The following is a 15,540-nucleotide window of genomic DNA, read 5'->3' on the forward strand; positions in this document are numbered from 1 at the left end:
ATACAGTGACTATACAATATATTATAATTATATAATTATACAGTGACTATATGGCTATATATATAGCCACAATGAAGTCTTAAACCATCCTTCTGAGTGAAAATGATAAGAACAAGAAAATAAATCTATTCTAGTACCATTGACATAAATTAAAAACAGATGCATGTGAAACAGTAATACATATTTTATAAGAGTGTAGGGGCAAAAAGATATACCTTATGATTGTCTTTTGTGGAGAAGGGTGTTGAACAATGAAAATAAAGGAAATGCATCAAGGAATAAAATAGAAGGCCCTTGTTCAGAGCCCTGTTGAGCATGTCCCATAAACAGGAATATGGTTAATTTAACTTCTTGTATAACTTTTTTAAATAGGAAGAAAAGAAATAATAGGACAAAAAAGAGATAAGAAACAAGAACATGAAAAGATGAGACTCAAACACAAAGAAATCTGGGATAGGAGTAATGTTCTCCCATGTGTTCCTCATGAAGGGATGCAGATTTCAGGCTTTTGATAAAACAAGTACAATGCCACACTTCCTTCCTGCCTCAAGCACTGACAATAAGGAAATTGAGACTTGCTTCATTTGAATAAAAATATCCTATGTCACTAATTTCCTTGATGGCAATTATAAATTATAATAAACTCAATGATGATGGTATACTTTTTCTTATTTTTTTTTCAGAGCACAAGAATCATTACACAACTATAATAGAACTTTTAAGACTTTAAAACTGAGAGAATAGATGTGCTTGAACTATCTAGTCATTCATTCCTTAAACACACTTGTATTGAGGGCCTATGCTGTAATACATATGGCACAGAAATGTAATAAGAAAACAATACTCAGCAATGAATAAAGAGGAACCCTTTCATATTATAAAATACAGATCATTAATAAAATATTTTTAATTTTGGGGGTGCCTAGGTGGCTCAGTCAGTGAAGCGTCTGACTTTGGCTCAGGTCATGATCTTACAGTTCGTGGGTTCGAGCCCCACGTCAGGCTCTACGCTGACAGCTCAGAGCCTGGAGCCTGCTTCAGATTCTGTGTTTCCCTCCCTTTCTGTCCCTCCCTTGCTCATGCTCTCTCTCTCTCTTTCAAAAATAAATGAAACATTAAAAAAAACATTTAAAATATTTTTAATTTTTGATTTGAAATTGTTATTCTTGATTCGTTAGACCATGTACATATATAGAATTTGCACAGTTTATATCATAATCCTGTCTCAATGCTGCATTGTAACTAGACCAAAATCAGCTTTGCAATCTGTCTTGTTTCCTTAAATGTACATAGTGCATATTAAGAATCTGCAGTGGGGAAATCCATTTGAAAAATAATCTCCTGACCATCTCGCCAAGCCTGGCATTTCTGGCCCTTATTAATCACCTCCCATAAATCTGGTCTTTGACACCACAGACAAATACAACTTTATTAGCTGCAAATCTATTTGGCGGTTTCTAAATGGCTTTCTCAGATTGCACTGCTCTCACAGTGCAAGGAGTCCTTTCATGTTGATTAAAATATTTGAGGGATACAAACAACAACAACAGAGTAACAGGAAATCCAGTCGTTCCTTTCATCTTCCCAGTGGGAGCCAGTCAGTGTAACTTGACTTTCTTCAAACAAAACTCCCCTTTTTGTGGCTGAAGAAAGGCTTTGGCAAACACTTATCCTTTGATATGATATGCACTTGACAAAAATCACAGAGCAAATCAAGCCCCTGCTTTGAAGAAAATGCTTATTAGAAACCTGAAGCTCTTAAGTGCACCAGGACTTAATACTGTTGCCAGCAACAGGAGGCCAAATGTGTCTGTGGCGTCAATGTAAAGTCAAGTCCAAAGGTATTGACTTCGGGGCTGCAGCTGCCACCTCATTCCTTAGTCTAATTGCAAGTATACCTTGAAGAATTGTTTAGTTTTCAAGTCCATTCTGGAATGTCAGTTCTGTATTTCATTCCAGTGAAGCGTACATTTCATTATTTAGCTAGAAAGGAATGTGAGAAAATCCTTGTTCTATAGCCTTTGCTTAATGTCCCAGGGCCTCCGGTAATATGCCGATTTCTTTTTCAAGTAGAAACTCAGGTCCTGAGGACAGAATGCTGAGGTATCCAGAGTCAAACTAGAATGTCAACATAAAGAGCTGGGGTTGGAAATCCTCATACACCTTCAGGATCCCACAGAAACAGATGGCACATTCAAATTCGGATAGTTTGAGGGCAGTTGAATAAAAAGATGTTACAAATGTATGAGAAGGGGTGGAAAACCCAGAAGGGATGACACAGTACCCCTGGCCTTTTAAGAGGTAGACAGTTAGCAACCCTAGGGCTGTAGGAGAGTGAGTGGTCACCAAAACCCAGACACAGATGGGCTGGGTGGGCTGCAGTCACCCTCAGCAACCCAACAAGAGAACAAGAGGAATAAATTCCCAGGCGCACCCTCCCCCCTATTCCCTATCTCCTATTCATTTTCCCTGCTGGCTTTACCTTAACCAGTGAACAGAAGGAAAGGGATCCAGGTGGCTGAGTCTCCACGGGTCAGCTTCCCAGGACCAGAAAAAGGTATATGTGGATCTGTAGGGCACACAGAACATAGCCAACAAGTACGCGACATCACTTCCCGCCGAAGTCACCCCTAAAGGCCAATGGCTCTTGGCAGGAGTACCAGAAAAACATCAGCCACCCTCTCGAAGTTTTGACCTCAGGTTAAAACTCCCAGATGCTTTGTGATCAAGCCATTTCATTTTCTAAGATGCAAATGTGAAAGTTAAGTCAAATTTGTAATTTAGTTAAAAAAAAATCAAGTAGATTCTTGTAACGACGTATATCCCCTCAAATACACAACTATGTTAGAATTATAGTATACTTCATTGAAATCACTATGACAAAGATACAGAAAAATATATGCAGAGATTAAATTATAAATATTTCCTGAAATAGCATATTGTCAGAATGGTTTTAACAAAATATTTTCTTTCTTGATTCAAGAAGTCATCACTCAAGAGAAAGTGTAGACAGAAACATTTTTCCCAGTAGCTCAGCTCCTGCTCATCTCTGGACATTTCTCTTTGACCCTTCAAGTCGAGCTTCTGTAGAAACAAACTCCTCTCTCCCCCGCAAGACTACTAACTCCCCCAAATGATGAGGTATGTGTATGTCTGTGTGTGTATACACACACTGAGGTTTTTACACGGTAAATGTTTACCGGAAATTGTTTATTAATTATTGGATAATTATGCTTTTTTAACATCTACTTTAATAGAACAATGGAATTTTGCATGAAAAATATAAATAAGAAGCATAGCCAAGAAGGTACTAACTCCTTTGCTACTCTTTAGGTGATCAGGATTTTGCAAGACTGAGCGCTGATTTACAAATGTGTTCACTCTCCTTAGTAGAGTAAATGTGGAATTTGATCCAAGAATCTTTATCAGTTAAATTAAAATAATAGTCTGTAAAGGAAATAAATGAATGCATTATTAACCTGTCACAAGCACTAAATGTCACAAAAGTAATCATAAATAATTAGGAGATAGTAAAACTGGCACATAAGGGAAGACTTCAGTTTAAAAGTATAGTGGTGGAAAGAGCAATAGCCAACAAGCAGGTGTTCCATGCCAAATTTGGGACCAATTACCTGTATGACCATAGACAGTTCCAAAGTGCCTGGGATATAAATGAAATAGGATGAGTCTTGAGTTGATGACTGCTAAGGTGGTGTAGTTAAATGGGAGTTCTAGGCCAACACTGTCCAATAAAAGCATAATGTGAGCCATATACACAACTTCAAATTTTCTAACAGCCACATTTTAAAAAGGAAAAAGAAGTAAGTGGGATTCATTTTTCTAACGTTTATTTATTTTTGAGAGAGAGCACGAGTGGGGGAGGTGCAGAGAGAGGGAGACAAAGGATCTGAAGCAGGCTCTGTGCTGACAGCAGAGAACCAGATGCCAGACGCGAACTTACAAACCGTGGTGAGATCATGTCCCCAGCCAAAGTCAGACGCTCAACCGACTGAGCCACCCAGGCAACACAAGTGGAACTCATTTTAAAATATATTTGATTGGGGCGCCTGCGTGGCTCAGTCGGTTAAGCTCTGACTTAGGCCCAGGTCATGATCTTGCGGTTCATGAGTTCGAGCCCTGCGTCAGGCTCTATGCTGACAGCTCAGAGCCCGGAGCCTGCTTCGAATCCTGTGTCTCCCTCTCTCTCTGCCCCTCCCCCACTCGTGCTCTGTCTCTCTCTCTCAAAAATAAAATATACATTAAAAAAATTTAAATATATTTGATTTAACTCATTATATGCAAGTATGATTATTTCAAGGTGTGTCTCTAGCCTAGAGTGCTGTAATGTGATGACCTGATCGGTCAACAGAGTCCTAGGCTATTCAGTTTACTTTCATGTATGTTAAAAATGTTGTCTATAATTAAGAAGTTAAAAGAAAAAAAGTCAAAAAACCTGTGTTGATCTCTTTCTGTGGCTCGATTTTTCCACCTATTTGTTGAGAGAAATATACCAGTTATTACATAATTTCTAAGGTCCCTTCTAATTTCCCTGTTTCTTTTTCCTTCTCCTAAGTATTCTCACTCTGGTTTTTCACTACTCTATGGAAAAATGTCGTTTAAAAAATTCCTTTATCCTCACAGAGATATGACCTGGAAATTACCATTGTTTGTGTATCTAAGGAATATTTGTGGATAAATGGTCATTTATTTGTAAAATAGGTTTTCTTCTGCTGCACGACCAAGTGGTAGTATAGGAGCTCCGTTTGTATTCACTACTGTTTTGTTCGTTCAGTTTTTTTTTCTTTTCAGGTAATAAGATTTACCACTCAATCAGGGTGAGAGATGGGGATTGGGAACAGCCAAATTCATAACACAAATATAAATCCTAATCTATGTTCAAAAAGTGACTTTGAAGGAACAGAAATCAAAATACCTTAGGTATTTCTCACATCATTTGTAAAAATTTAGTCCAGTAATTTCATGGGTTTATTTCATTTGTACATTTGGCTTTCTTTTGGTACTGAGTTTTATAGTTGTATTTACAGAGACTCAGCCTCTTACCATTCAAAATAAAGTAAAAGTTAAAGTAGAAATTCCTATAAAAATCGAATGTGTGTAGTTAAAAATATCCATCTTTATAACAAAACAAATGATTTAATTTTAATTGAATTGTTTTGATGGCTTGCCGACCCACTCTCTCATCCTAGCTCGATATTTAGGTCAAGCTCACCAATAACAATGCCCCTGGTATCATTTTGAAGAAAGGCTTTAGGTGTCTCTTTCCTTTATGAATCTCAACTAGAAGGAAATTGCATATTGGACCAATTTTAAGAGATCTAGAAGATTGCTTGCAATATTTAAGAGGTTAACTACCAAAAAAGATCCCTGCAATTTTTTTGATAAGAAACTATTTGGGGTACACTTACGTGATCATTTTAAGTTTTGAAAACCAATTTTCTTGCAATTATTTAGGGATCAATTTTACATTTCTAAAGTCTATAGAAATATCTACTGAGTTAAATGGTACATTTCTGTTGAGACTTTTCTCCCCAGTTATGGTGCAAGCCTGGGATAGACATAGAATTACATCCGGTCCTTAGAATGTGAAGTAAGATGTTTTTGTACCAGGTACTCTATTTACCTCCTTCAGTTATGAGTTTAAAAATGTGGTTGGTCTTTTTTTTTTTTTTTGGTAGCTTTAATAATGTGGGTTATAGGTGAGAGTTCAGTGTATATGAGGGAATCCTATAAAAAAAATTCATAGCTTGAAATAAGACACATATATATATTTTCTATAAGTGCCTTCACTATTACTCCCATGAGAGAAAAATTAATTAGGGAGATTTTTTTGGACAAACAAAAAAATCATTACCATAAATCAATTGTTTCTTTATGGTTTTCTTCATTTAATCAGCTTGTCTGGTCTTTATTACCTGTGAGGTTCCAGTCATCTCATTCTACAACATTCATGAAAATAAAGATCCATTTTCCTTAATGGGACTAAAAAAAATCTATTGGCATTAACAGGAACAGAAGTCTTTATGCAGTTATGGGAATAAAGGTTGGTTCTCAATTATGGGAATAAAGGATTGTTCCCCTAAACTGGCAGTTCTGAAACACAGCAGAAGGAGAAAAGGTAAGAAAAGAGTGAACTGAATAAGAAAAGAATTGCATTATTAGCAATACTCTAAGCACACATTTCTAGTTACCCGATGATTAAAATATTTAAAGATGCAAATGTAATTTAATTAATTCAGGAAGCGACTTTTCCTCCCTCTAATTTATCCTCAAGGGTCTCAGTGTTTTATCACACAAGCTCAGCATTTGTGGCTCCTGGTCTGGCAGAAAGTTTTCCTACAGAATATTTTTCACAAACGGAAGCCATGGGGAAGACTGAAAATCCTTGATGTAACATGGAGCTCTGTGCTCTCTGTGTAACAAATCAGCTGCCCCAACACTGGAACAACTTCAGGCCTCATATGTCCTGGCCGCAGCCATCTGCCAAGGGAACACTTTTGTGGATGAAATGCCAACGTTTCTGCAAGAGTCAAGACTCTCTGGTAATATTTCGACTTGTGTGATTAATAAGAACCCGTGTCAGGAAAAAACGACTGGCGATGGTAACTCCCGGTGTCATACCTACAGAGAACATCCGGTTGTTCTAACAAGACGAGTCGGATATAAAATGAGGTGTGCCTTTCAAGACCCAACTTTAAGCGTGATCCACTATGGTTCACAAACCCATGATTACATATATATTCAAAGTATTCACAAAATGGACTCACTACATCTTTAATAGTTCTTCCCACTTTCCCCTACACATCTTTGCCTTTTCAGACATAAATCTTCCTCGTTGTTGCCAAGACATAGCTGAACATCTCTTCCCAACACATCCTCTGCTTTTCATTTCAGGGGATGGAATGTCTTGATATTTCAAAACGAAAGGCAAAATCCAATTTTCTGAAGCCAATTACGACAGATGTAATCTACATGAAATTACTCACATATCTAAACTCCCATGGTCTCTTCCACTTATTTGGCACTTAAGTGCTTCCTTTAAAGTTCAATTTGTTTTATGTGTCACTTCTAGTTGCCACTCACAACTGTAGTGTCATCCTTTCACAGCACTAGCATCTGCTTAATTCATCTTTGTACCCCCTCCCCCAACACCTAGTACATTGCCAGGTCCCCATGTGGCATTTAATAGAGGTTGAATGGATTTTATAAATGAAGAAAGGGAGGTGGTGAGAATTAGTATGGTCCTCAATATTGAAATTATTCCTTGGTGAAAATTCTGAAACTAAAATGCAGATTTCCCCCTTGTGAATTTAGAGCTCTTTCTAGCAACTAATGTTGTTTTCCAACACTACACAACTTTTCCTATGCATGGTTCAATTCTAATTCCCAATTCCAAAATGAGATAATTAATGCTGCCATTGATAAGTATGTCATTTATTTTTGATGTGATATAAACAAGACTTCTAAACTGTCAGAGCAGGGGCACCTGTGTGGCTCAGTCGGTTGAGCATCGGACTTAGGCACAGGTCATAATCTTGCCTTTCATGAGTTCCCCGTACATGGGGCTTATGGCTGTCGATGGGAATCCTCTCGGATCCTCTGTCCCCCTCTCTTGGCCCCTCCCCCACTTGCGCTCTCTCAAAAATAAATAAACATTTAAAAAATAAAAATCTATAATCTGTTACAGCAGAATGAAGGAGGAAGAATAATTGACCGTGAAAAACAATTGTTCGTCTATAGCCATTTCATTACTTCAATAGCGTTAGAAGATAATGAACAAGGCGTGATGCAGAATAGATGGCAATACGCAGGTAGTAGTGCAGTCGAGAGGAAATAACAGCAATATCAAAAGGACAAGAAAAATTACTGGCATCGCATCCAGTTACCCAACAAACAGGTAATAAGGATCTACTGCCTGCCAGTTAATGTGATAAACAATTACAGAATAAAAATGTTGACTTCTCTCTCAAGGATCTCTGGTAGGAAAGACAACATCTCATAAATAAGTATAAATAATAATAAATAAAATGGATAAATCATGAAGGAGATTTAAAGAGCTTTGCTTGGGGGTGGGAGTAGCAGGGGAGAGACGTGGCTAGCCACCCAGGCAACTTGTTCTCACTGCATTGCCTAATTTAATACAGCACCCGCCTCTCTGTGGGCACTTAATGACTATCAGTTGGCAAATGGATAAATGCCAGTGGTTGGGGCAAAGAGAAGAGTGTGTTATCATCCCGGTTGCCCAGCAAACTGGTGTGGCTTCTGGGGGGTCCTCCTCAGCTGTGATAGCTATACAGTGACTCCCAGTGGTCACAAGTTGAACCTGATCTTTGATCATAGTCTAACAAGCATGTAATTTAGTATAGTATCACACACACACACACACACACACACACACACACACACACATTACATAGTTGAGTATAGTTAACTAAAGCCATCACCCTTGTTTACAAACTTTGGTATTCATTCTGCTTAAAAGTGAAAAGTGTTCTGTGAAGCACAATGATGCGTGCTAGATGAACAATAAATTCCTTCCCAATTCTGAAAGCCAGATTCAGTTGTTTTAAATTAACTTTCTAATATGGTCCGGTATGGTGTTAAACTTAACATGATACAGAACAAATAGAAAAGACATTTATTATGAGAAATAAACAATGTTGTCTCCCAGCTAATGGAAATGCCCTCCTCAGGGAAGAACATGCAATATTTCTTTGAGTTCTGTCTAAAAATTTTTCTCCACTCAGAACAATTATTAGTTTGATAAAAGCTCCAACTTGTCCCAATTACTTATAAACCATGTGCCTTCTCCTTTTGCATAAAGAAAAAGAACAATAGATCATTATATTCTGGGGTATCACTATGTGGGTATTTCCAATGATGTTTAATATTTCTTTACCAATAAAAATAGCCATACAGTAGGTCATTCTGGTATATCAGTATTTACTGAGTTCTGTTCAGAACAGCTCAAAAAGCACCATCAGTGTCAACTACATGTGAAACATTATGATAAGTACTAGGAAAAAAAAACAAAACACACATACAGCCCCTGGCTAAGACCTTACAGTGTAGTGGGCAAAAAGGACCTCGCTATCTCCCAGAAGCAGAGGAAACAAGAAGAAAAAGAGAAACTGGCAGTTAGATAAGGCATTATAGTTATGCCACTCTCATATATGGCTCCCACATGTATGGCTCCCACATGTCACACCCCAAACGCAGGCATTCTGTGAGCAACTGTCATCTTCAGTCCCATTCATAAAGGTTTTGGGAAGACCCTGACCTATGATTCTGCTGTGGTCCGCCATCCTCCTGCCCCTGCATATTAAATTTTAGATGAAGGCTCTGAATCCACATCAGACAGAAGAGAAAAGAGACAGCTAAGGGAAAAGAACAGTTAAGCTATATACTGAAATCCCTTGAGAAATGTCCTGTCAAGAGTGCAGCTAGAAAACTCAAACTGCAAGAAGCTGTATATTACCATGTAAGTATCCAAGGAGATTCTTCTATCCCCAAGTGAAAAAGCATTGCATGAAATCAAATCGTAACACCGTCCTGAAACTGGACACCTGAGTGATATATATGGACATCTGTTCATGAAGGCTGACCCCTGGCGGTATAAATTGATTGTTGCAGGGAGAACAGTCCAAAAGATTACCTTGAAAAACAGAGCTCACTCCTCTTCAAAATGTAGTGATATATACTTTCATAAGCATGGACATTCTAAGTGAGATGTGTGGCCATACTGTCATCTATGAAAATAAATAAAAATAGCAATATAATCTACAAAATTTATTATGAAGGGGAAAACAATTTAACAGAGAAAAGACCTATCTAGAATCAATGGGACTACCTCCTTTAAATGACTAGATATATGTTATTCTCTGTCACCTCTAGTATTGTCACCACACATGTGTCTCTATGAGACAACATTCTCAAAGTCTTCATAACTGGTTGCAAATGCCTTATAACAAGTATTCTTTTCAACTTTTAAACTTTATTTAGATGAATTTTGACATGCCACAGAACAGCCTAGGCTACATTATGAGCACATCATTTAAAAAGTAATTTGTAATTTCTATGTAATAAAAAACCAAAACATATATCATTGATGTGTTAACTAAAAAACGTAAAATAATGTGACAGCACCAGTTAAAATGAAGAGCAACTCATTTCATATACATTATGTGCTCTTTTTTATAATGAAACAAAAAATTACATATGAAAGTCAAAATTATATTTAGGTTTAAGGAAAGACGAGAAAAAAGTAAGTAAATGGTTTTATACATCTAAAACTAGAAGTGAATGGCCTTTTCTCCACCATCAATGTTGAACGTAGATTAACTTAGATAATTCTTGTTATAATTAAGGAGTTTGGAGACAAAAGCCACCTGTAGAGGCCAAATAAGAGGTCTTGTATGTATTTTCTTTTTCTTCTAGATGTTCTTTTTTCCATTTTTAAAAAATTTTTTAATGTTGATTTATTTTTGAGAGAGAGACAGAATGTGATCAGGGAGAGGCAGAGAGAGAGAAGGAGACAAAGAATCTGAAGCAGGTTCCAGGCTCTGAGCTGTCAGCACAACTCATGAACCGTGAGATCATGACCTGATCTGAGGTCAGACACTTAACCAACTGAACCACCCAATGGCCCCTCTTCCATTTTTTTCTACTGGCATGCCATGGAGAAATTGCAAGAACCTCTATATGTTAGACAACCTTTATCTTTTTTCTTCTCAAAGATTACTATTTCTATTTTTTGCTTTTCTACCATCCCTCCTAGATAAGTCTGTGAATCATCTTTGAGGAAGCAGGATGAGATAGCTACCCAAAGTACGAGTGCCTAAAGACTTACGTGTTGTGTATTTCCATCTACTTTTAGGCTCTTGCTAGCCTCATATTAGAAAAAAAAATACCATTATGGCAAATGACAATTTATAGGCCATCTGGAAATAGTTCCACCATGAGAACATAGACTCCTATGTACTGCAGTCCGTGTAAATAGTAAAGGAACCATGAATTGTTAACTATGCGAAGTGTATACATACCACAGAAAATTAAAATCAAAAGAAATGAAACAAATGAATGCAAACCACTTTTAGAATAGTGGAGTTAACCTGAAATGGATCTCTAAATTCAGGAATTCTTGAGGACAACCCATCAAGAAACTCCTAAATGATATGGCTTCTTCAAAACTTGATGTCCTACAGAGTAAACTTTTAAATTTAAATTTAATTTAATCTTTTTAAATTTTCCCTCCTTCTCCACAACCAAAACCCCAGTAACAAAAGAAAACTAACAAACAAGCAGAAAGACACAAAGTCTTCCTAAAGAAAATAAGGAATTCGATCAAAAGCACAGAGACCAAGCCAATAAATGCTTGTTTATGGCACTCCATATCCTTCCCATTAGAACAACCCAGAACATTTTAGACACTCAAGCTGTAAGGTTTTGCAGTTTTGCACCTTCCTTTTATTATTTACATGTAATTAGAGAACCAATAACAGTAATTCTGAGTAGAATGACCAAAACCTATATCAGAATGGAAGTTGGGGAATTAGTTTCAGATAAATATATATTTTCAGAAAAGTTTATAACAGACTACAATTTCCAGATCATTTGCACTACATTAAAATTCATATTCAGATTGTTTTGCAACCTGTGTTCTTCTTAAATAACTTATCTTTTAACATGCTTTAAAAACTATCTAAAATCCCATGCACACATTTCTCTTTTTTATGTTTATTTATTTTTGAGAGTGAGAGAGGGCGGGGGAGGGGCAGAGAGAGAGGGAGATACAGAAAGTGAAGCAGGCTCCAGGCTCTGAGCTGTCAGCACAGAGTCTGACGTGGGCCTCGAACTCACAAACTGTGAGATCACGACCTGAGCCGAAGTCGGACACTTAAACGACTGAGCCACCCAGGCAACCCCTCCCATGCATACATTTCTAAGCTTTCTCCAGTTATTGTCAGCCACTCCTCCTCTGAACAGTAGGAGCCAACATGCAAGGTGTGGGACTCAACAACTAAAGCCTCTTCCTTCTCTTTGAAACTGCTTAGTGACAGTCATGTCTGTTTATCAAAGAAATTTGTTCTCACACTTTCTGCTCTTTCTCTCTTACATCAGTGTTTTGAGAATCTAATGTAGTCCAATATTCTCAGCACACAAATCTCTATAAATAAAGCTGTAATTCAGTTGCAAACACACTAAAGCTTGAGACCATCAATCAAAGAAAAGACACACAAAACCAAGCACAAATTCCCATGTCAGCACAAAAGTAAAATCTTCAGATGCAACAAAGGAGTGAAAACCTAAAAAAGAAGAGGGACCCTTATTCCAATGTCCCAATTGCTAATCCCATTTCAGTCTTTTTTGTTGTTGTTGCGTTTTTTTAAAAACATATTCTTGGGGCGTCTGGGTGGCTTTGTTGGTTAAGTGGCCAACTTTGGCTCAGGTCACGATCTCACGGTTTGTGCTTTCGAGCCCAGAGTCAGGCTCTGTGCTGACAGCTCAGAGCCTAGAGCCCGCTTCTGATTCTGTGCCTCCCTCTTTCTCTGCTCCTCCCCCACTCATGCTCTATCTGTCTCTATCTCTCAAAAATAAAAAATAAACATTAAAAAAAACATATTCTTTCCTTGTATTAAAGTTGTGTCAACGATCTATCACAACAAAGAGATCCAGATGGAAAAACCAAAATTGGTCTCCAATTCACACTACAGAATGGACCAGAGGGCTTAGGTTTAATCACCACTACTACATAAATAAGTCTCTTAGGTGCCCTTGCATTCTCCAGTTGAAAAAATCTTCAATTTCAACATGTGGAAGATTCAGCCGCACTGGGCTGTTATTTGTAATAGGTCTTGCCCTCTCTCTCTCCTGCAATACTCCATAGAGTGATGAGCAAATGTATTCCCCTTACAGTTAAAGAGTTTGGAAATTAAACCTATCTACCCAGAGGTAGATAAGTAAAATCTCACTTTATGAAAGCTTTCCAGATGTCTTTACATCCGCTTCTTTCCCTTGAGGCAAAGAAGAACTAAAGAGAGAAACCCTGAGACTTTAAATAATTCTCTTTTTGTCTGGCAGTTCTTCCTACACAAGTCAGGGTCTGCATACGATGCTGTAGCTGCTTTGGCAGCCTGATGTTCACAGTCACGTGCATACCGCGAAGCCTCAAACATTTTGTTTCTTCTAAGCTCAACAACCACCACTGAATGTAAACTTAGTTGCTGCGACACGGGAAAGCATAACAGGCAGAGAAATTTCAATTAAACAAACTATGCTCTTTTCCAAACACTCCCTAAGGCCAGATCCTCGGGATTAGTCAAACGTAAATGTCATTTCAATCACTCTAAATATGTCACTAACACATACAAAAATCTAAAGTAGTCATCTGTTTTTTTTTTTCCAAGCTGAATGACCTATCAATAATAATACCTTAGAGTTACTTAAACCCCCGTCTCCAAGGATCTCAATGTTCTATCTACCCTCTGACACTCAAGACTTAGGTAGGATACAGGCAGAGTTCATACTGTTGATGCTTAGGCAACAGCACTTAGAAATCAAGTAGCAACCAAGAAGAGTGAGGCGAGAGTGAATCCAATAACACGAACGGAATGAGAAAGTGAATGTGATGTATTAAGTAGAGGAGACAAGTGAGCTAGGCAAGAGCCAGCACTCTTGAGCAAGCAGCATGGGTTGACAGAAGTCTTTTTCCACTGGCTAACAGGAAGGCTGTGTTCCCATCGCTCAGATGGGTCACGCAGATAACCTCAGTAGTATTTGAAGCTTTGGGTCGTGAAGACAAACAATAAATTTAATTCCAACCTTTATTTCCTCTTCACTAATACTCAGCATGATGTCTTTCTTAAAGCATAGGATAAATCTATGTTTTAATTTCATTTGGAATGTATTGGTGACTCTTCGGTGCAAAAATAATGGTGATAAACACAATTTATCCAATTTTAAAGCAAGAATGGTTACTGGAGCTTACTTTTCCCAATCCTCCCATCCGTAAAAAGAAAACTGAGACTCAAATGGTTGACACGACTTGTTCCACACTATATTAAGAATAAGAAAAGGAATTAAGACTAGACCTTAGATCTACTGGTTTTATGTCCTTTTTCCTATTCCATGTGGTCACTCATAAACAAAGCCCGCCTTTTTGAGTTTATTATTTCCTCCACTGTGATATCAGGCAGTGAAGGATCAAGAAATAATTAAAAGCGAAACACTTAGAAAGAGGAAAATATCAATAAACAAATTCTGACTTTCTGGGTACAATGGAGAAATTCATTCCAGTATCTAGGGAATATTACCAGTTAATATCTATTACCCTTTATTATAAAACATCATTCTTCCTGATTCTCACATTTAGACAAGTAAAACATTCCACAGACATGAAATTTGTTATTTGGAACAAACCTTTCGAGGTTATCCTAATTTTATGTCTTGTAACTCCTTTGTGTCACGTAAGAAACTTGAGACTTTGTCCAAATGTTTCCCCTTTCCAAAGTAGGAGGTTCTTCTCTCTCTCTCTTTCTTTTTTAATTGAAGATCTTTGTTAACAGGTGCTTGTACTTGGTTGACATTTTGGGGAAAAAAAATCAAGTTGTAAATTTTTATTACAAATTAAAAGTGTGGTTCTTTAAGAAAAAAGAGAGAGAGAGAAAGAAAAAAAGAAAAAGAAAACAATCGCAACTTGCCCAGACTCGAAACAACATAAAAACTTCAGCCCCACCTTGCTTAGCATCTGGAGCCGAGGAATTTTCTCCCGTGGAGGCTGCTTTTGTCTTTTTGCCTTCTTGCGGTTTGGGGTGTTCTGGGCCTCGGGTGTGGTAAGTGAAGAGGTGTTGGTACTGATGAGGAGGTGGCTGTTCAAGTCCGTGCTATCTCCTCTCCTTGGTCTCGTCGCCTTGACATTGCTTGTCGCGTTCACTGCCTTTGTCCCTAGGCTCTTCGGTCAGCAGGGCCCCTGCAGAACCGTGGTCTAGGGCCTCGGGGGCCGATTCCACCTGGCTCGGCTGCGCCCTGCTGTCCGCACCGCGCATCACTTCTCCCCGCACTGGAGGGCCCGAGCGCTGGGCTGGCACTCGGGGGGTAGGGCGGCGCTGTCGGGTCTGGCCTCCAGTCCCTCACTTTCCCACTCTCGCTCCTCTCATCTTTCTGCCGGTAACTGGTGCAGGTAATGGCGCCCGTATCCCCCGCAAGGTGGCCGGCGTCTGTGACGCTTCCGGTCGGCTGCACGTTTCCTGCCTTGCCCTGGAACTGCACCCGCAGCATGGGCTGCCCCGCCCCCGCTGCGCCCACAACTTCAAGTCCTGCCCTGCGAAGGTGCTTCCCTGGGGCTGTTCTTTGGGGCCCTCTGCTCTACAAATCCATCTTCCTCGGTGGCATTCCTGTTGATGAGACCATATCCGTTTGTTACCTTGAGCCATTTTCGGGTTCCCCAACTCTCCCTCCAGGTAAGCCCGTAGTTCCCGCCACAGGAACCCGCATAGCGAGGCTCCCGCCACCGCTCCCAGCGCC

At 38.7% G+C, this 15,540-nt stretch overlaps 1 long non-coding RNA gene across 1 annotated transcript in view; it reads right to left on the minus strand.

Moving 5' to 3' along the window:
* LOC109255358 (uncharacterized) overlaps positions 1–15,131 on the minus strand; it is a 129,051-nt gene extending 113,920 nt beyond the window's left edge. Inside the window, exon 1 of the long non-coding RNA XR_002075195.2 lies at positions 14,753–15,131. This is a non-coding gene — a long non-coding RNA (uncharacterized LOC109255358). The remainder of the gene's footprint in view (positions 1–14,752) is intronic.
* Between the last annotated feature and the right edge of the window lie 409 nt (positions 15,132–15,540).

Source organism: Panthera pardus, unplaced genomic scaffold (assembly GCF_024362965.1).
Source record: "Panthera pardus isolate Hobbes unplaced genomic scaffold, ASM2436296v1 HiC_scaffold_16, whole genome shotgun sequence".
Taxonomy (NCBI): domain Eukaryota; kingdom Metazoa; phylum Chordata; class Mammalia; order Carnivora; family Felidae; genus Panthera; species Panthera pardus.